The 20,309-nt window shown below is 38.8% G+C and overlaps 1 long non-coding RNA gene across 3 annotated transcripts in view; it reads left to right on the top strand.

The window, feature by feature from the left end:
* The window catches only part of LOC139035922 (uncharacterized), a 395,918-nt gene that overhangs the window by 209,213 nt on the left and 166,396 nt on the right, over nt 1–20,309 (top strand). For all 3 annotated transcript variants that reach the window (XR_011488575.1, XR_011488574.1, XR_011488573.1), the window contains exon 5: nt 15,072–15,223. This is a non-coding gene — a long non-coding RNA (uncharacterized lncRNA). The remainder of the gene's footprint in view (nt 1–15,071; nt 15,224–20,309) is intronic.

Raw genomic sequence — 20,309 nt, 5'->3', positions numbered from 1 at the left:
TACAGAAGAAAGAAATTTTCATAAATCATATGGTTAAACCTCTTTTAGGGAAGCCTGGAGTGCTGCAGTCCATTGGGTTGCAAACAGTCAGACATGACTGAGCAACTGAACTGAACTGAAAAACATAAATACGTTCTTGACATTACGTTACTTAAATTTTTCACCTAGTGGCTACTGAATGCAATTCAAACTTAAAATAGTAACAATAGGAGTCAGTTTTGATTTGACTCTGCCTAACTTTCATCCTTATTTCCACTCATATAAATTGCTCTAGGCATACTAAGTATAGCCTATCATTTCTCAAAACTACTAGGCTATTGTATGTTTCTTTCCTTTCTGCTGGAAATGCCCTCACCTAAACATCCTTCTCAAATCTGCCTTCGCTGCTCCTCTTCCTGTCCAATGAATTTCTGTTCTTCATTTAAAACTGCTCAAATGTCACCTTAGCTGTGAGACCTTCCCTGACCATGTACATACAATTTTCTAAACCTTGATTCTCTGGTGGTACCATGTTTATACTTCAATTAACCTTTAGCTCACTGCATTGAAATTATTTCTTTATGAGTTTGTGTTCCCCAGTGGACAATGAGTTCTTTGAGAGTAGTGACTTTTTCATTTCCTTGTACCAAGTGCATAGCACTGCATAAATGCTTAAATAACTAATTCAAAATACCAAACTTCTGGCATAAGTTTATAAGGGACAGTCTCTTTACATGATTACAACATTAAAAGTTTGAGTCTCTTCTGTCTATGCCCCTTCTTCATACCATGCCTAGAGCCAAAAAGAGGACACCAAGGATCCTCTGCATTCTCAGCACAGGAGATTTCCAGGGATTTATTCTAGAGGCATGTTGTCAACTTTGTCATTGTGTAAAGTGAAATAAGTCATATTCAAGAAAGAATTTGCATCTTTTTAGGAGATAGTGGACTTTCTACTATGTAACTTGTGTGTCTGTGCCTAGATTCCTTCTGCAGAGGCACTCTGATTGTAAGTTAGGGAATAAGATGTTGTAGGGAGACAAAAAATGTCAGCATAAAATGCTGAACAGAATTGGAGAAAACATTCAGTGGGCGTCCAGCACCACCAGTGGGACAGAGTTTGAGTTTCCTTTCTGAGACTGGCTCCATAAGCAGGTGTATATAAGAGAAAGGATTCAAGAGCACCCTTCTATTACAAGATTCCTTTCACAGGTCATCTAGTTCTTTTTGCCTTGATACCATATTTCCAAGATACTCTTTAAACTTCTTTCATTTTTCTAAATTGGCTTCCCTCTGAGAACATCCCCTGACCATTGACGGGAGGATTAAATGGGATCATGGGTAAGAAGGCCTCCAGTTCAATGTTTGACACATAGCATGTTCAAAACAAATGGTAGCTGAATCTGAATCACTGCAAATTAGCACTTTGGTTTTCTGGTTTACAAATCAGCCTTGGGTGACCCTGAGTGGTATGAGCTATTCTCCTGTGGCTTTAACGCATGAACCTACAAGGCCCTGAAATATCAGAAGGTATAAAACCTTGGCCAACAGGGAGAAACCCAGTCTAGCAAAGCTGGTCCTCATATAGTAAAGCAGGACAAGGACCAAACTCATCTCTATACACTGCCTGTTGGCCCATAGCAAGACCCCACTAGTGGCTTCTGAAATCCTGGGAACACCAGTTGTTTTCCTGTCATCTGCTTTTGTCTGATTGTAATATACCCTTGCTCATCCTCAAAGTGAGACTGGAGGTATGTGATCTGAATTAGTGAACTTGGAGGCAATGGAAGTGAGAAGTCATGGAACAAAACACTAAAATTATAGAGGCTCAAAAGAGCAGGGACAATTGCCAAGTCTGATCCTCAGAACTCCCCCACTGTTCATGAAATATGCAAGGTTTGTGCTAGTAGATGAATAGCTCATGCTTAGGTTATTGCAGGTGTCTAAGTCCTTGGAGGGTCTGGAAGAGAAGAGTAGAAGGGGGCTTAACTCTGGTCTCATATCACCTGAGAAATGTTTTAGGAAACCACCTGGATAGCTTGACCTGTACCTAGTGATATTCAGGAAAATGATTTATGCCTAAATATTATAAAGGAAGAAGCTTAAGGGGAACTGCTTGTAGTAGCAAAGACACAGGTCTGCATTCAAACTGGTCTGCTTGCCTACACATGGACCATATATAAATTGATGTAGGAGCTGAACATGGCTCATCTTGAAAGATCCTGCTCAAAAGGATCTCGTGGTGAGTATGGGGACCCCATGATGGAAGATATTTGTGGGATAAACCTCTGGATGCTAGGCTGGGGGGGAAGTCATGAGCAACCAGCTGAAGGTGGTAGAGGTGGAATCTTCTGTGACAAGGGAACAGCAGGTGAGAAGTGGACAGGAATGGAGCTTCTGAAGATTTCACATGAGTTCTACTGAGAAAGGTTGAATGAGAGAGAGAGAGAAAAGGGAGGAGGGTGGCTCTCTCTTACTCTCCACCAATGTCAGGGGCAACCACTGTGCTGTGCTTAGTCACTCAGTCATGCCTGATTCTGCGACCTCTTGAACTGTAGGCCTCCAGGCTCCTCTGTCTGTGGGGATTCTCCAGGAAAGAATACTGGAGTGGGTTGCCATGCCTTCCTCCAGGGGATCTTCCCAAGCGAAGGGTCAAACCCAGGTCTCCCACACTGCAGGCAGATTCTTTACTATCTGAGCCCCTAGGGAAGCCCCAGGATACTGGAGTGGGTAGCCTATCCCTTCTCCAGGAAATCTTCCCGACCCAGGAATTGACCCAGGGTCTTCTGCATTGCAGGCAGATTCTTTATCAGCTGAGCTACTAGGGAAGCCCAGGGGCAACCACACCAGTAAGTAAATCTTTTCATCCTCATCCCTATCCTCTGGAGCCCTGGAAAAACCAGAGCCTACCTCATAGGGAGAAGAATGTGAACAGGGCCAAGTGCAGAAGTTGGTCTAGCTCCCCTCCCCACTGCAGCTCTTCAAGCCTCAATCCACCCAAGATGCAAAATGGCAGGGAAGAAGATGACTTACACAAGAAAGTAGGCTTTGATATTAGGCCAGACTAAATGGGGGTGGTTTATATTAAGGCTATTTACTTATATGTGAGAGTGACAGGAAAGGCTGTTTTATGTTTTTGAGATTTCATCCAGAGGCAAGAAAACGATTGACAGAGCTTGTTGGAAGGCAGTGGCATAGAACATAAACAGCTAAGTTATAATTTTACCCCTTACTCAATACAAATCATTCACTAAAGCAATTTCTCTCTTTGTCTCTCTGTCTCTGTCTTGTTCTGTCTCTCTCTGTCTGTGTCTCTCAGCATGCCACTCTCTCCTCTTCTCTATCTTTTTCTCTTACACATGCTCACATTTCTGTTATGTTTTGTGTGAAAGTAACTTTATTTTTCTCTGTCTCAACTTCTCCCCTCTACACAAGCATAGAGCCTTTCTCTTCATAGCCAAAAGTTCATGTATTTGTTCATTTTGCTTACTTTGATTTTTAAATAAAAGGACGTGTTCTCCTCCCCATATGAATTCCAAATGAATTCTGCTGCTCCCCTCATGCATGAGCTGCCCCAGTTGTCTTTCTTGACCAATTTTATATATAAAACTTTGACATATATTCTGATTTGGGTGCGGACTTCAGAGTGTCTGCTAACCTGGATTTCCATAAATGATGATGAATTAAGTTCTTACCATGATCAAATACTCAGCACATCTGTACAAAGTTATGTACCACACCTCACTCCCCTGCACCCATGCAGCACATACCAAACTTCAGGAGCTGGCAGAAACCCTCTAAGATAAAGTCAAACAGAAACACAGCGTTGCTACTGTTCCCCTGTATCCTTGGAACTAGTGCTATAATGTCATTGTGCTACAATACTACTATGAAACTTACGGGCCCTCAATCCTTGCGAACTACTTAGCAGGCTCTCATCTGCCCCCAAGCCAGAAAATGCTGCTGAGCCTGCTGGGAGCAGGGTCCCCATCTTTGTTTATTTATCCCTTTATTTCCTGCAATTGTCAGCTTCCTTCCTAGCCCGTTTCTTCCAGTTAGTCTTCAGTGGGCTTCAGCTAACACAGGCTTCAAACCTCATTCTTCTTTTTTGCGTATTCTTGTATTTTAGCCTTTTATATATTCATGTCAGTGTGGGATAGGCTGTGGAATGCACATGGCTATTTTTTAAAATTATTTTTAATTGAAGGATAATTGCTTCACTATGTTGTGCTGGTTTCTGCCATACAACAGTGTGAATCAGTCATAAGTATACACATGTCCTCACCTTCCCACTCCCTACCCCACTCCACCCCTCTAGGCTGTCACAGAGCACTATGCTCCCTGTGTTATATAGTAACTTTGCACAGGGCTATTTTAACAGAAGGAGTCTCTCTTGTTTGAGCAAAAAATGCTCTTGAAGAACAGAGAATATTTTGTTTCAACAGTGAATATTTTATTTAAGTCAATAGCTGCAAATCAGCAAGCAGGAACCAGAGACCTCTTTTTGTCTCACCCACACGGTAATTACATACAATTTACAACAATTTTTTAAATTAGAATTTTAAAAATTAGCCATAGAACTCTATTCACTCTCTAGCTCACCTCCCCTTTCACCATTCTTTGATCTGTTTCTTTCATTTGTTATCTGCCTCTCTTCTGTAGATTTTGGGCTTATAGTTTCTGGAATAAAGCCTTTATTGACAAATCTGTCTGTTCTAGACAGAATAATGGTCCCCCAAAGATATCTATATCCTAATCCTCAGAACCTGTGAGCACGTCACCTTACCTGGGAAAAGAGACTTTGCAGATGTGGCTAAATTAAGGATCCTGAGATGGGAAGATTATCCTGCATTGTCTAGAGGACCCCAAGGTAATCACAAGGATCTTACAGGAGACAAGAGGGTCTAAGTTATAAAAGGGAGATATGCTACCAGAAGCAGAGGTTGGAGTAACAAGGTACTCTGAAGACAGGGGGAGGAACCGCAGTGAAGAAACGCTGGTGATCTCTAGAAGGAAAAGCAAGGAAACAGATTGTCCTTTAGCATCCCCAGAAGGAATGCCGCTTCATTCATAGTTTGATTTTGGACTCATAAAACTCATTTCAGACATACGACCTCCAGAAATGTAAGATAATAAATCTGAGTTATTTCAAACCACTAGGCTTGCAGTAGTTTGTTACAAAAGTAGGAAATATATACACTAAGTTTAAAAACTGCCTAACCCTCATTTATACCAGCATCTTCTCCGCTTGGTCTTAGTGCCATATTGCTGTAACTTTAGTGGCAAAAGAACTGATTCCTTGGGGTAAGGCTCAATGGTTATGAGCTTGCTTCCTTTCTAAAACATAGCATATGACAAGAATTGTTTCCTTCCATCTATCGGATAATGACTCATCAACTAAAGTTCAATAAATTATGACTCTGCAGGCTCTAGACTCTTGAGCCTAGATGGTAACTTTCACTTAGTAACCAGAAAGGGACTGAAACAAGCCTTTCCTTCTTTTATCTCACACTTTTAATAACAGCCCCTAGTTGTTTTCCCAGATACACTCACTCAGTCATACATATGGACAGATGAGAACTTCATCTATTTTCCCTGCTTTCATCTCTCATCTCCCTACTTGTTAATTCTTGCTCACCTTTCCTTCAAATGTCATCACCTCAAGGGCACTCTTATTTCTCATGCTTGAAGACAAATCTTCATTTTAGTAACTGAGATGTGGGCTCAGGAGAAGGAGGCTCTAGGGATCCTTTTAAAAAGCCCCTTTGCATGTTAGCAATTACGACAATCAGACTTAATAAAGGAGATAAGGAGGACGGTTTTATATGTTACTTCCCCAATGGTGCCAAGGAAGATGTTTTTGCATTGACTATTTCTTCATTTCTTTCACTGCCATCTGTGAAAGGTAATTTGATTGGGCATATGGTGGCAAAGCTAGGAGACAGGTACAGGTTGGGTTTTCATCAACATTTGCAGATTAACAACTGTGGGCCTGGATTTAAAGGGAAACGGTGCTAACAGATGCCGTCCCTGGAGGATCTCCAAGTCAACCAGGTGTAATGGCTGAAAAAGAGACATAAATAGGATGAAGCACCTGTTGGTATGATGCCTGTTGTCATTGGCTGCTAAAGAGTTTAATTTGAAATAGCCAATGGAGGATGATCAAAACTGGTTCATTTCCCACAGGTCTTTAAAGCATGCTGAAGCAGATTGTGTGAAGTGGATGGCAATTTATCATTTTGTTTCATTATGAGAAAAATATCTTGAATAATTTAGGGTTCTTACATGGCACAGACTTAGGCAGTCACCACCTTTCTTTGCCTTATATCATTTAGACCTGGTCTAACCAAACAGTGGAATGCCATAGGGCAGGGATCCAAACCAGCCACCTCATACCAAGTCAGGTCTAAGATGACTTAGTTTGGCTAGTCTAGTATTTTTGAAAATATGATTGCCTTTAGGTAAGGCATATGCAGTGCACATCATTCCCTCTTTTACAAAGCCATTTTGCATGTTATCCATATTTTTGCATACTTGCCTACAATACACAGAGTGATGGTCCCGCAAACATGTGCATGTTCCAATCCTCAGAATCTGTGAATACATCGCCTTACATGGCAAAGGGGTCTTTGCATGTGAGATTAAGTTAAGAATACAAAGATACAGATTATCCTGAATTATTTTAGACCAATGTAATAACAAGGATCCTTATAAATGAAAAAGTTAAAGAGGAAGGCTAGAGTACCAGACATACTGTATCTGTTAACCCATTTACTCCTCAGAACAACTCTGTGAGGCATGTACCAATATGAGCCCCATTTTTCAGATGAGGACTGATGCCCAGAAAGGACAAATATATATATATATATATATATATATATATATATAGACAGTGACATGGTATGAATTCAGATAACTGGGCTCTAAAATTCATGTCCTGGGATACTATGTCCATGTTTTTCCTCATCTATGAATCAAGGGAGTTGGTGTAAATCAGAGTATTTTAAGCTTTTAAACAATTCTTTTATTCTTATCAACTGAAATCTTGTGTGGGAATTGCAATTAAAAAAAAATTATTTTATTGAAGTATAGTTGATTTCCAACATTGTGTTAATTTCTGCTGTACAGTAAAGTGATTCAGTTATATGTATATATACATTCTTTTTCATATTCTTATCAGAGTTTTGAATGTAATTCTCCGTGATATATAGCAGGACCTTATTGTCCATCATGTGTAATAGTTTGCGTCTACTAATCCCAAACTCCCAATCCATTCCGCTTTCACACCCCTCCCCTTTGGCAACCACAAGTTTATTCTCTATGTCTGTGAGTCTGTTTCATGGATAAATTCATTTGTGTCATGTTTTAGATTTCATGTATAAGTGAACCCATATTTGTCTTTCTCTACCTGACTTATTTCATTTAGTATAATAATCTCTAAACCCATCCATATTACTGCAAATGGCATCATTTCATTCTTTTTTTATGGCTGAAGAGTATTCCTGAGTGTGTGTGTATGTATGTGTGTGTACACCACATCTTCTTTATCCATTCATCTGTTGATGGATATTTACGTTGTTTCATTATCCTGGCTATTGTGAATAGTGCTGCAATGGACCCTGGGGTGCATATATCTTTTTGAATTATAGTTTTGTCTATGTGTATGCACAGGAGTAAGGATTGCTAGATCATATCATAGTTCTATTTTTAATTTTTTAAGGAACGTCCATAGTGTTTTCCATAGTGGATACACCAATTTACATTCAATGCTATTCCATTATTAAACAAACAAGTGAAACAGAAGAGGATTGCTGCTTGACTTAGAGCATGGTAAGAAGCTGGAGCTTGCTTTTGGTCCCTGAGGTGCCACATCAGAGCCCAAAGGCACCGGGGATCATAATTCCCTGGAGAAGAGAGAAGCTACTCACCACGGTATTCTTGAGCTTCCCTTGTGGCTCAGTTGGTAAAGAGCGAGTGAGTGAAGTTGCTCAGTTGTGTCCAACTCTTTGCGATCCCATGGACTGTAGCCTACAAGGCTCCTTCATCCATGGAACTTTCCAGACAAGAGTACTGGAGTGGGTAGTCGATAAAGAATATGCCTGCAAAGCTGGAGACCTGGGTCCTATCCCTGGGTTGGGAAGATCCCCTGGAGGAGGGCATGGAAACCCACTCTAGTATTCTTTCCCAGAGAATCCCATGGACAGAGGAGCCTGGCGGGCTGCAGCCCATGGGGCTGCAAAGAGTCGAACACGACCGAGTGACTCATCATAGCACAGCACAGCAACTGCACAGTGTCCAAGGATCTCTTCTAACACTAACAGTAGTTGATTTTATATGTGCCATCTTAGAAAAAAAATTGGAATTTAAACAAATAAATTATGGACCTTCTGGCCTAATGAAACAAAGGGTTCAGGGCACTTTCTCTTTCATTCTATGTCATTTCATATTTGCATTTTTGTTTTTGTTTAGGTGAGTTTGGAAGCCTCTCTTTGTCGGGAACATTCCCTATTTCCAGTCCTTTGGCTACTGCTTCTCTTTTGAGGCTTAACTAGGCCTGCAGTTGGCAAATCTCCAGCGTAAAGACAGAAGTAAAGAGCAGTACAATTTTGTAAGCAGGTGCATTGTAAACCCTGGGTTGGTTCTTACCCTCACAAGAGGATAAAAATTTGGCTCATGTCATTTTCCTCACTTAGTTTTTACTTTCCTATTAATGTTTAGAAAATCCAATCAATTAGTGTGCCTGATAAGTGATTTGAAATAACTCACCAATAATAACACACATCTGCCTTGGCACTTGGCAGAGACACACATGTGACCAACTGAAAGTGACATTGTATGCATGCGTGCTGTTTGCTAAGTCGCTTCAGTCATGTCCAACTCTTTGCAACCCTATGAACTATACCCTGTCAGGCTTCTCTGTCCATGGGGATCCTCCAGACAAGAATACTGGAGTGGGTTGCCATGTCTTCCTCCAGGGGGTCTTCCCGACTCAAATCTTATGTCTCATGCATTGGGCAGGTGGGGTTTTTTTCACCATGAACACCACCTGGGAAGCCTGGAAAGGGACTCTAAAGGTGAGTAAAGGAAAAATCCATCTTTGCATTCGCACGTCTGTTCTTCCCATTATTATAACCCTGCCCCTCATTACAGGAAATGTCATAAAACTACCTTTAAGGGACATAGCCAAGAGATCAGATTTAGACATTAAATTTACAAAGCAACTTAAGCTATTGGAAAAAGAGGTGATAGTGTTGGAAAGCTACTGAAGTAAAAATAACTTCCAGGTCAACCTCACTTATATTTTCAAGTATATATTCATTTGAGTCAATTTCTTCAGAATACTGCATCTATGTCAAACACTCTCCTAACTGATGAAGGTGCAAAGTCGTATAAACAAAAGTCTTAATTTCAAAGAATGTATAACCTTATAGAAGTCAGACACAGAAAAAAAAACATTATAAAGGGACAGTTATGTATTTTAAGTATACTCAATGTGTGGAGAGAAAGGAGATTCTAATATCAGGAAAAATTTCTAGAGCAGATATTATTAGAGTTTAAGAAAAATTATAAATGAGAATTTCATGAACAAGAAGGGGCCAGGATTCTGTGCAAAGAACAACCCAAATGTACACAGACCTGGAGATAAGAGTGAGCAAAGGCATTTTCTGAGAACTGGAAAATAAAATGTTTGGGGTCATATAGGAAAGGGATTAAGACTGGTGGGAGAGGAAGGAGGAAGTCTAATCAAAAAGGGTCTTGTAAGTCATGCAAAGGAGTTTAATATTCTATAGTGACTAGGAGCTGTTGAAATCATTGAAAATGATAGTGGTGGTGATCAGACTTAAGAGTTAGATAACTCATGACAGTATGGAGCACAAGCTCCCATGACTGTATTACGTCTGATGGAAGGATGGGCATATAGAAGAAAAGCAGTTATTTGTAAAGCTATTATAAATTGTTTAGACGAGATATGATGAGGGCCTGAACTGGGGCAGCAGAGTTGGTAATAGAGAAGCAGAAAGGATTTTAGATGTATTAGGTAGAAGAATTCAAAGAACTTACTGATGGACTGTATATGAAGGGTAAGGAAAAAAGACTCCAGGATAATTTCTGGGCTTCTGGTTTGAGATACTGCATGCTCATTCAAAGAAACAGAGGATATAAATGAAAGAATGATTTGTTGAGGATAGCAAGTTCTGTGTTTGCCATGTTGATTTTAAGGTACCTGCAAAGAACTAAGAAAAGAAATTGATCCACTGTTAGATTCTGAAGCTAAGAGGTAAACTTCTGTCAAAAGTTTCAAGTTTTGAGGTCACAAACTTTGATTAGTTTAAGCCATGGATGAGATTGTCCAGTTTCTGGGAGACCACAGATACCAGGCTAAAAATGTAGACCATTTTTTTTAATGTACATGGTTCCCAGTAAAAGTATTTTTCTTTGGGGAACCATGAGCTAGGATGGCAGTGGTGAATTGGGCTAAGATTTTGAAATAATCTTGACAGTAGTTTATTTGATAAATATTGGAGGCCCTCCAAAGCAGATTACTTTTCTTAATAAATGAAAATTTGGTGGAACAGATGAGGTGCCTCAAGATTAGTGAGTGACTCCTCAAGGGAATCCAAGTAGAGTTGTACTCTGTACCTTATAGAGGCTCAGTCAAGATTTGTATTACTGCTTTCACTGAGAAGAGGATGGCACTTAACAACTGTAAGTAATTCTGCACAACAAAGGTTGCAGAAGTTCTACTCTGAAAACTAGCTAGCACCTGTTTAATTAATATAAGGGAACAACGTAATTGGGAATTTTCACTTCATAGAATCTGCTCAATTCTTTATTTCCCCTGTATCAGAAAACTGTCATTATAAATCAGAGAGTTGAACTATTCACCCTTTTCATTATTATACTTTGTATCTGCAACAAAAAGCTATAAGTGAAAGATGTGGCTTGGGTAAAAAATGGATTCTTTTGGCCTGAGGGCAAGGCCATATACCTAGAAATATTTAAAGTTAGCAAGCCTTTTTTTGTTCTTTGCTTTCATAATGACTCATTCAAATTGTGGTAGGATTTTGTTGGCTATTCTCATTAAACTAGATGGAGAGGAAGAAACCTGCAAAACCAACTCCAGTCTCTAAAAACAAATCTCTAAACCTGGAGCCTTCACTGGCATCACTAAAGCCCTCCTAGTAATCCAGATTAATAAATATTTCTTGTTAAATATTACTTGATTATTCAATATTTTTTTCTGTAAAAATTTGCGCTACATATTAAAAGTAAAATAAAAATCACTTGTACTTTATGGGGTAATTATTGTTAAGAGACCACATAATATAAAAATAGAGATCATGATTGACTTGGGAGTATTGTCTGTCTCCTTTTACATACAGCTAAATACTATTCACTCTTGTATCTTAGCTTAAATACTTCTTCCTTTCTCTCCTTACCAAACTTGGCTCCTCCTGAGTTTGTATACTCAACATAGAAGTTGGAAGAAAAGTGGAGGGCAACCCCAGGCAAGACGGTTAATGTTTGAAATGGCTAACAAACCGGCAGAGCTTTGAAATAGGTGCTTGGACACATAGGTTTGTACTCAGTGATGAGACCAGGTCTGGAAATAAACTAATGATCTGGATAAAGTGGCAGGAGAATGCAGATAGAGAAGAGGTCTGTATGGCTGATCAACATTTGAATGTTGAGTAGAGGCCAAACCTGCAGAGAGGATTGAAAAAGAGTGGCCAGTGATGTAGATTAAGTCCAAGCAGGAGGATGGGCCAGTTGTGTTGAGTCTGTAGAGAAGTCAAGACAGAGAGATTTTCTCATCTGGGATAGTCTTTTCAATGTGTATCTCTTAACTCATCCCTTGATTCAGATGAATACCACTCCCTTGAGTAAATCTTTTATTATTCTTTGGGGAAGTTTCCTCCCATCCACTCTAATTTCCCCAAGATGGCTCTTGAAATTTTGCTATTGCTGAGCTAAATGCCAGTCTCCTTTCTTGGATTGTAAGCTCTTGCAGGGTAGAGCCGTGTCATTTTTGTTTACCATCATGTTCCCAGGACTCAGCCCTGCAAATACCACATAGTAACTATTAAGAAATATTTACTGAATAAATGAATAAATAATGAACTAGACCTTTTACATTTTTCTCTTTTTCCCCAAGTCAAAAGAGTATGTAAAACTGTCCTCTCCTCCTCTACAATTAATTTTTGTTGTTATTTTAAAGAACTGCTGTCTAACATGATTTGCGTCTCCCATCTTCCTTGTCTCGCTTCCTGGTTACCTTTTTCAAGACGTGTGCTTAGACTGTGTGTGAAAGTTGCTCAGTCACTTCTGACTCTTTGCGACCCCATGGACTGTAGTGGGCCAGGCTCCTCTGTCCATGGGATTCTCCAGGCAAGAACAGTGGAGTGGGTAACCGTTCCCTTCTCCAGGGGATCTTCCTGACCCAGGGATCAAATCCAGGTGTCCTGCAGTGCAGGTGGATTCTTTACTGTCTGAACCACCAGAGAAGTCCAGAATAAGATCTAGGGCCTATCTATATTCCACATTTCTATGCTTCATTTTTTTTAAAAAAATTTATTGGTGTATAGTTGATATACAGTGTTCTTTTCTGCTATACAGAAAAGTGAGTCAGTTATGCATATACCTATATCTACTCTTTTTAATATTCTTTCCCCATTTCGGTCATTGCAGAGTATTGAGAAGAGCTCCCTGTGCTATCCAGCAGGTCCTTATAAGTTTCTATTTTATATACACATCCATATATACATTTTATACACACACACCACAGATATTTATATAGTAATGTGTATATGTCAATCCCAATATCCCAATTTATCCCCTTCCCTCTTGATGACCGTAAGTTTGTTTTCTACATCTGTGACTCTATTTCTAGTTTGTAAATAAGTTCATTTGTACCATTTTTTTTTAAGATTTCACATATAAGTGATATCAAATATTTGGCTTTTTCTATCTGACTTACTTCACTCAGTGTGACAATCTCTAGGTACATCCATGTTGCGAATGGCATTATTTCATCCTTTTAATGTCTGAGTAATAGTCCACTGTATATGTGTACCATATCTTCTTTATCAATTCCTTTGACAGTGGACATTTAGGTTACTTTCATGTCCTGGCTCTTATAAATAGTACTTCAGTGAACACTGGGGTATGTATGTTTCATTTCAAATTGTGCTTTTCTCTAGATATATGCCCAGGAATGAGATTGCAGGATTATATGGTATCTGTGTTTTTAGTTTTTAAGGAACTTTCACACTGTTCTCCACAGTGGCTGAACCAATTTACATTCTCACCAACAGTAAAGGAGGATTCCCTTTTTTCCACACCCTCTCCAGCATTTACTGTTTATGATTTTTTAATGATGGCCATTCTGATTAGTATAAGGTGATACATGATTGTAGTTTTTATTCATATTTCTCTATTAATTAATGATGTTGATCTTTTCATATATTTTTTTGTGATCTTTAGTGATCTTTTCGTAGTCTTTTTGGCCATCTATATGTCTTCTTTGGAGAAATATATATTTAGATCTGCCTATTTTAAAAATTGTTATATAGAGCTGCATGAGCTATTTGTATATTTTGGAGGTTAATCCCTTGTGGGTCTCTTTGTTTGCAAAAATTTTCTCCCATTCTGTGTTGTCTTTCCTTTTGAATATTGTTTCCTTTGATGTGCAAAAACTTTTAAGTTTAATTAGATCCATTTGTTTATTTTTGTTTTTATTTCCATTACTCTAGGAGATGGATCAAAAAAGTTCTTACTGCAATTTGTGTTAGTGTTCTGCCTATGCTTTCCTCTAAGAGTTAAAGTGTCTGGCCTTACATTTAGGTCTTTAATCCACTTTGAGATTATTTTTGTGTATGGTGCTAGGGAGTGATCTAATTTCATTCTTTTACATGTTCTGTCTCCTTTGTTGTAGATTGGGTGACCATAGGTGTTGGGTTTATCTCTGGGCTCTCTGTCCTATTCATTTATCTATATTTCTGTTTTTGTGCCAGTTCCATGCTGTTTTGATGATTAGGTGTATAGTATAGTCTGAAGTCTGGGAACCTGATTTCTTAAGCTTTGTTTTTCTTTCTCATGATTACTTTGGCTATTTGGGATCTTTTGTGCTTCCATATAAACTGTAATTTTTTTGTTCTAATTATGTAAAAAGAAAAATTACCATTTGTAACTTGGTAGCGATTGCATTGAAGCTATAGATAGCTTTGGGTGGTATAATAATTTTCACAACACTGATTTTCTCATTCCAATAATGTGGTATATCTCTCTGTGTCATTTTTTTATTCCTTTCATCAGTATCTTTATAATTTTCTGAGTATAGCTCTTTTACTTCCTTAGGTAAGTTTATTCCTAGGTATTTTATTCTTTTTAATGCAATGGTAAATGGATTGTTTCCTTAATTTCTCTTTCTGATATTTTGTTCTTAGTATATAGAAATCCAAGATATTTCTGTGTATTAATTTCAGATCCTGCAAATTTACCAAATTCATTGATGAGCTCTAGTAGTTTTCTGGTAACATCTTTAGGATTTTCTATGTATAGTATGTCATCTGCGAACAGTGACAGTTTTACTTCTTTTTCAATTTGAATGCCCTTTTTTCTTCTCTGATTGCCATAGCTAGGACTTCCAAAACTATGTTGAATAAAACTGGCAAGAGTGGACATCCTTGTCTTGTTCCTGATTTTAGAAGAAATGTTTTCAATTTTTCAACATTGAGAATGGTGTTTTCTGTGGGTTTATCACATATGGCCTTTATTATATTATATTGAGTAAGACTCTCTCTGTGCCCATTCTCTGGAGAGTTTTTATCATGAATGGGTGCTGACTTTTGTCAAAAGCTTTTTCTGTATCTATTGAGATGATCATATGGTTCTTATTCTTTAGTTTGTTAATGTAGTGTACATACACTACATTATGTATATTATCACATACACTACATATGATTGATTTTCATATATCGAAGATAATTTGAATCTCTTGGGTAAATCCCACTTGATTATGGTGTATGATCTTTTTAATGTGCTGTTAGATTCAATCTGCTAAATGATCTTTTGTTACTTTATTTTTGTAGACTCAAAGTGGCAGAATCAAAAGAAGTCTAGAATAAGAACTAAGAAGCACAAGCTTTATCTTCAGCTCAGCCAATAACCAGCTGTATAATGAGTCAGAACTCTGGGCCTCATCTGTGAAAAGCTGTAAAATGTCTTCTCACTCTATTAAAAGGTCTGGATCTTTTTATTTTTCTAATTTATGTCTCAGCATCTGTTGAGTATTCTCTACTGTAACCTGCCTACAAAGAACATTTAAAAATTCTTCAGTTAATATATTCAAGAAGTAGAATTTACAGTTTGCTTGGCTTTATAAACTTAAAAAACTGGAAGCAGGGTTGGTGATTTCCAAATCCTAATGTAAAGTGCATGTTTTCTTATGATCATGCTAATAGGTCACTGAATTCAGTTTGCTAATCTTTTGTTGAGGATTTTTGTGTCAGTTCATCAAGGACTGTGACCTGCAGTTTGCTTTCCTTGGTCTGTCTTTTTCTGGCTTTGCTTTCAGGGTAATGGTGACCTTGTAAAATGAGTTTGGAATCATTTTCTTTTCTTCAACTTTTGAAAGAGTTTGAGAAGGACTGACATTAATGCTTTAAATGTTTGGTAGAATTCACCATGAAACCATTTGTTCATAGACTTTTCTTCGTTGGGAGATGTTTAGTTACTGATTCAAACTCCTTGATTGCTATTGGTCTGTTAAGACTGTCTATTCAATCATGGCTTAGTCTTAGTAGGTGATGTAGTTCTAGTAGTCTGTCCATTTCTTTAAAAGTTCTCCCTCTGGAAGGACCACCGCCTCCCCACTCCCTATAGTGGCTACAGGAGGGGCTCCCAGAGGCGCTACGTGGCTGAAGGTGTGGGGTCTTCTCCCTACCCCTAGTCAGTGGCTCTGCAGTTCTTGTTGCCTCACGTTGTGACACCTCTGTCTCCAGCTAGGTGTGCAGGGCTTGTGTGGGACTTCCGATCCAGTGGGGGTCAGAGGCCCAAGCTCTGCCAGCCTGGCCTTGACCCCAGAGTTGCCCTGCCTTTCCCACGGTGTACCTGACTGCCCATAGCAGAGCAGAGAGCTTAATTTTGGATTTAGTTCCTGAATCAATCATCTCACCAGGGGAAATAATTTAAAACTTAAAAGGGACTTTTCTAAAAGTTCTCCCTCTTCTCCGAGGCAATTAGCCTCCCCGTCTCCATTGGTTGGGGAGGGGGGGTGGTGTTCACTCTGTGGAAATGCTACACGCTATGTTGTTGTGAATAGCAGCTACAACTAGGGTGGAGGGATAGGTAAGACATCATATGAAAACAGGGGGATTAAACGAAAACCATACTGAAAGATGAACTCTGAGTGTGTTCTAAGTCACTTCAGTTATGTCTGACTCTTTGAGACACTATGGACTGTAGCCTACCAGGCTCCTCTGAACAGGCCTGGATTCTCCAGGCAAAAATACTGGACTTAAAAAAAAAAATACTGGACTAGGTTTCCACACCTTCCGTCAGGGGATCTTCCTGACCCAGGGATTGAACCTGCGTCTCTTGGGTCTCCTGCATTGGCAAGCAGGTTCTTTACCACTAGCACCATCTAGGAAGCCCAAAAGGTGAACTACTCTGTCCCAAAACCTAGGCCTCATTTGACTCCCACAATACTACCAGCCAACCTTCTAATATCGGGGCAAAATACTGAGATATACCTTTGGAGAAACTGACCAAACTGAGAGCAAAGGTACTAACTTGGGAGATGCAGGAACTATATCCAACGATGCTGCTAGATCCAGAGCTCCTCTTCCCTATGAGGCTTGCCAATTCACCAATTCTTCCACCCAATCAGCTTTTTAAGCATTTCATTCTTAAAAGAGATTCTGCCACCAGTCTCCTGGGAGGGGAGAGGGACTGGAGGTTGAATCAATCACCAATAGCCAATGATTTAATCAATCATGACAATGTAGTGAAGCTTCCACAAAAAACTGGAGGACAGGCTCTGGAGAGCTTCCAGGTTGGTGAACACGTGGAGAGTAGGCGAAGTTGTACACTGGGAGGGAGCATGGAAGCTGTGCACCTTTCCCCTAGGTAACTCTTCCATCTGGCTCTTCCAAAGTTACATCCCTTTATAGTGAACCAGTGATGTAGTAAGCAAAATGTTTCTTTGGGATCTATAAGCCATTCTAGCAAATTTATCAAACTTCTAATTTATAGCCAATCATGCAGAAGTACAGGTGACAACCCCGGACTTGTGACTGGCAGCTGAAGCCTAAGGAGGGGATCACTAGACCCTATAGTCTATAGCAGGTTTATCAGAAGAAGCAAAGAAGCTTTTTCTGTTATTTATCAAGTTGAGCTTATTCCCTGCTCTTCTTGGATTTCCGAGAGTTTTTATAGTTTTTATCATGACTAGGTGCTCAATTTTACCAAATACTTTATCAATGTGATCATGTGATTTTAATTCTTTAGCTTGTTGATGTGATGGATTATATTGGCTGATTTTTCAAATATTGAATAAGCCTTGTATTCTTATTCTAAACCCCATTTGATTATTTTAAATATTTTTATGTATCAGTTCAGTTCAGTCACTCAGTCGTGTCCGACTCTTTGCGACTCCATGAACGGCAGCACGCCAGGCCTCCCTGTCCATCACCAACTCCTGGAGTCCACCCAAACTCAAGTTCATTGAGTTGGTGATGCCATCCAACCATCTCATCCTCTGTCATCCCCTTCTTCTCCTGTCCTCAATCTTTCCCAGCATCAGGGTCTTTTCAAATGACTCAGCTCTTCGCATCAGGTAGCCAAATATAACTGAATTCTATTTGTTATAGCTCAATACTGTGCATTTACCACCATGTAGGATGTAACTTTGTAGTTTTCTTTTTTGTTGTTCTTTGTCTTGTTTAATGCCAGAGGAATGCCTATTTCATGGAGCAAGTTAGAAAGTGTCCCCCTTTATCTAATTTTCTGGAAAAATTTCATAGAATATGTGTTAATTGCTCTTTAAACATGTGATCAGAGTTTTCAGCCAAACCATCTGGCTCTGGAGATTTCTTTTTTAGAGGAATTTTAAATTACAAATTCAGATGATCTGTGTAATATATTTTTAGTGTTATATATTTTATACCAGTTTCACAGTTGTGAACAGTTTATACTCTTTGAGAAATTGGTATGTTTCATCTAATTGTCAAATTTATCTGTGTAGAGTTATTCATGGTATTTGCTTATTATCCTTTTGATGTCGATAGAGTCTGTAGTGATATAGCCTGTTTCATTCCTGAAACTAATAGTTTGCTTCTTTACTCTTGTTATTTTCCTTTGCCACTATTACTGGGGCTTATCAATTTTGTTTTTCTTTTCAAAGAACCAGTGTCCCTCTGCCTCGTTGTGGTTGATCAGTCACTAAGTTGTGTTTGACTCTATGCAACCCCACAAACTGCAGCACACCAGGCTTCCTTGTCCTTCACTATCTCCCTAAGTTTGCTCAAATTCCTATCCATTGAGTCAGTGATGCCATCCAACCATCTCATCCTTTTGAATGATTATATTGACTGATTTTCAAGTATTGAATCAGCCTTGCTTTCCTATTCTAAACCCCATTTGATTATTTTAAATATTTTTATGTATAAAAATTCTATTTACTATATCTCAATACTGTGCATCTATCTTCATTTAGGATATATAATACTTTGCATCTATCTCCATGTTGCCCCCTTTTCCTCTTGCCCTCAGTCTTTTCCAGCATCAGAGTCTTTTCCAACGAGTTGGATCTTCGAATCAGGTGCCCAAAATATTGGAGCTTCAGCTTCAGTATCAGTCCTTCCAGTGAATATTCAGGGTTGATTTTCCTTTAGGATTGCCTCGTTTAACTCCTTGTTGTCCAATGGACTCTCGTCTCTCTGCGCCATTAGTTTTCTCTATTGTTTTTCTATTTCTGCTTATATTTACTTCTGTTCTCATTATTTCATTCCTTTCTCTTGTATTTGGTATGTTTTGTTCTTTTTTCTAATTTTTTAAGTTGGAAGCTTAGAATATTGTTTTGAGGCTTTTTTTTTTTTTGCTTATGGCAAATAGATGGGGAAACAGTGGAAACTGTGACAGACTTTATTTTGGGGGCTCCAAAATCACTGCAGATGGTGACTGCAGCCATGAAATTAAAAGATGCTTACTCCTCGGAAGAAAAGTTATGACCAACTTAGACAGCATATTAAAAAGCAGAGACATTACTTTGCCAATAAAGGTCTATCTAGTCAAAGCTATGGTTTTTCTAGTAGTCATGTATGGATGTGAGTGTTGGACTATAAAGAAAGCTGAGCACTGAAGAATTGATGCTTTTGAGCTGTGGTGTTGGAGAAAACTCTTGAGAATCCCTTGGACAGCAAGAAGATCCAACCAGTCCATCCTAAAGGAAATCAGTCCTGAATATTCATTGGAAGGACTGATGCTGAAGCTGAAACTCCAATACTTTGGTCACCTGATGGGAAGAACTGACTTGTTGGAAAAGACCCTAATGCTGAGAAAGACTGAGGGAAGGAGGAGAAGGGGACCACAGAAGCCGAGATGGTTGGATGGCATCACTGACTCAATGGACATGAGTTTGAGTAAACTCCAGGAGTTGGCGATGGACAGGTAGGCCTGGCGTGCTGCAGTCCATGGGGTCGCAAAGAGCCGGACACAACTGAGCAACTGAACTGAACTGAACAGACACTGCATTTTTTGCAAATGAAAGGTTTGTGGCAACTCTTCACTGAGCAAATCTTTTGGCGCATTCCAACAGCACTTGCTCACTTTGTGTCTCTGTGTTTCTTTTTGGTAATTCTCACAGTGTTTCATATTTTTTCATGGTGTTCCTATATAATCTGCTGTTGTTGCATGGAGCATTCTATAAATATTGATTAGATCCTATAGATTGATGATATTATTGAGTTTTTCTACACTTGTGATTTTGTCTAATTTTTCCATCACTATGACAGAAAGATGTTGAAGTCTCCAACTAAAACTATTGATTTCTTTCTTTTTTCTTTCAATTCTATCATTTTTACTTTACATGTTTTTAATGTCTCTTGTTTGGTGCATACAAACTTAGGATTATTATATCTTCTTGGTGAATTTACCCTCTTATTATATAATTTACCTCTCTGTCTCTGATTAATTTTTTCCTTTTGTCTGATATTAATATAACTACCCCTACTTTTTTTGTTAATGTTTGCATGGTATATCTTTCCATATTTTAAAATTTTAACCTATGTATATTTTTATATTTATTTAAGATGAGTTTCTTATAGACA

The sequence above is a fragment of the Odocoileus virginianus genome, chromosome 7 (genome assembly GCF_023699985.2).
Source record: "Odocoileus virginianus isolate 20LAN1187 ecotype Illinois chromosome 7, Ovbor_1.2, whole genome shotgun sequence".
Taxonomy (NCBI): Eukaryota; Metazoa; Chordata; class Mammalia; order Artiodactyla; family Cervidae; genus Odocoileus; species Odocoileus virginianus.
This window is presented reverse-complemented; position numbering and strand designations above follow the sequence as displayed.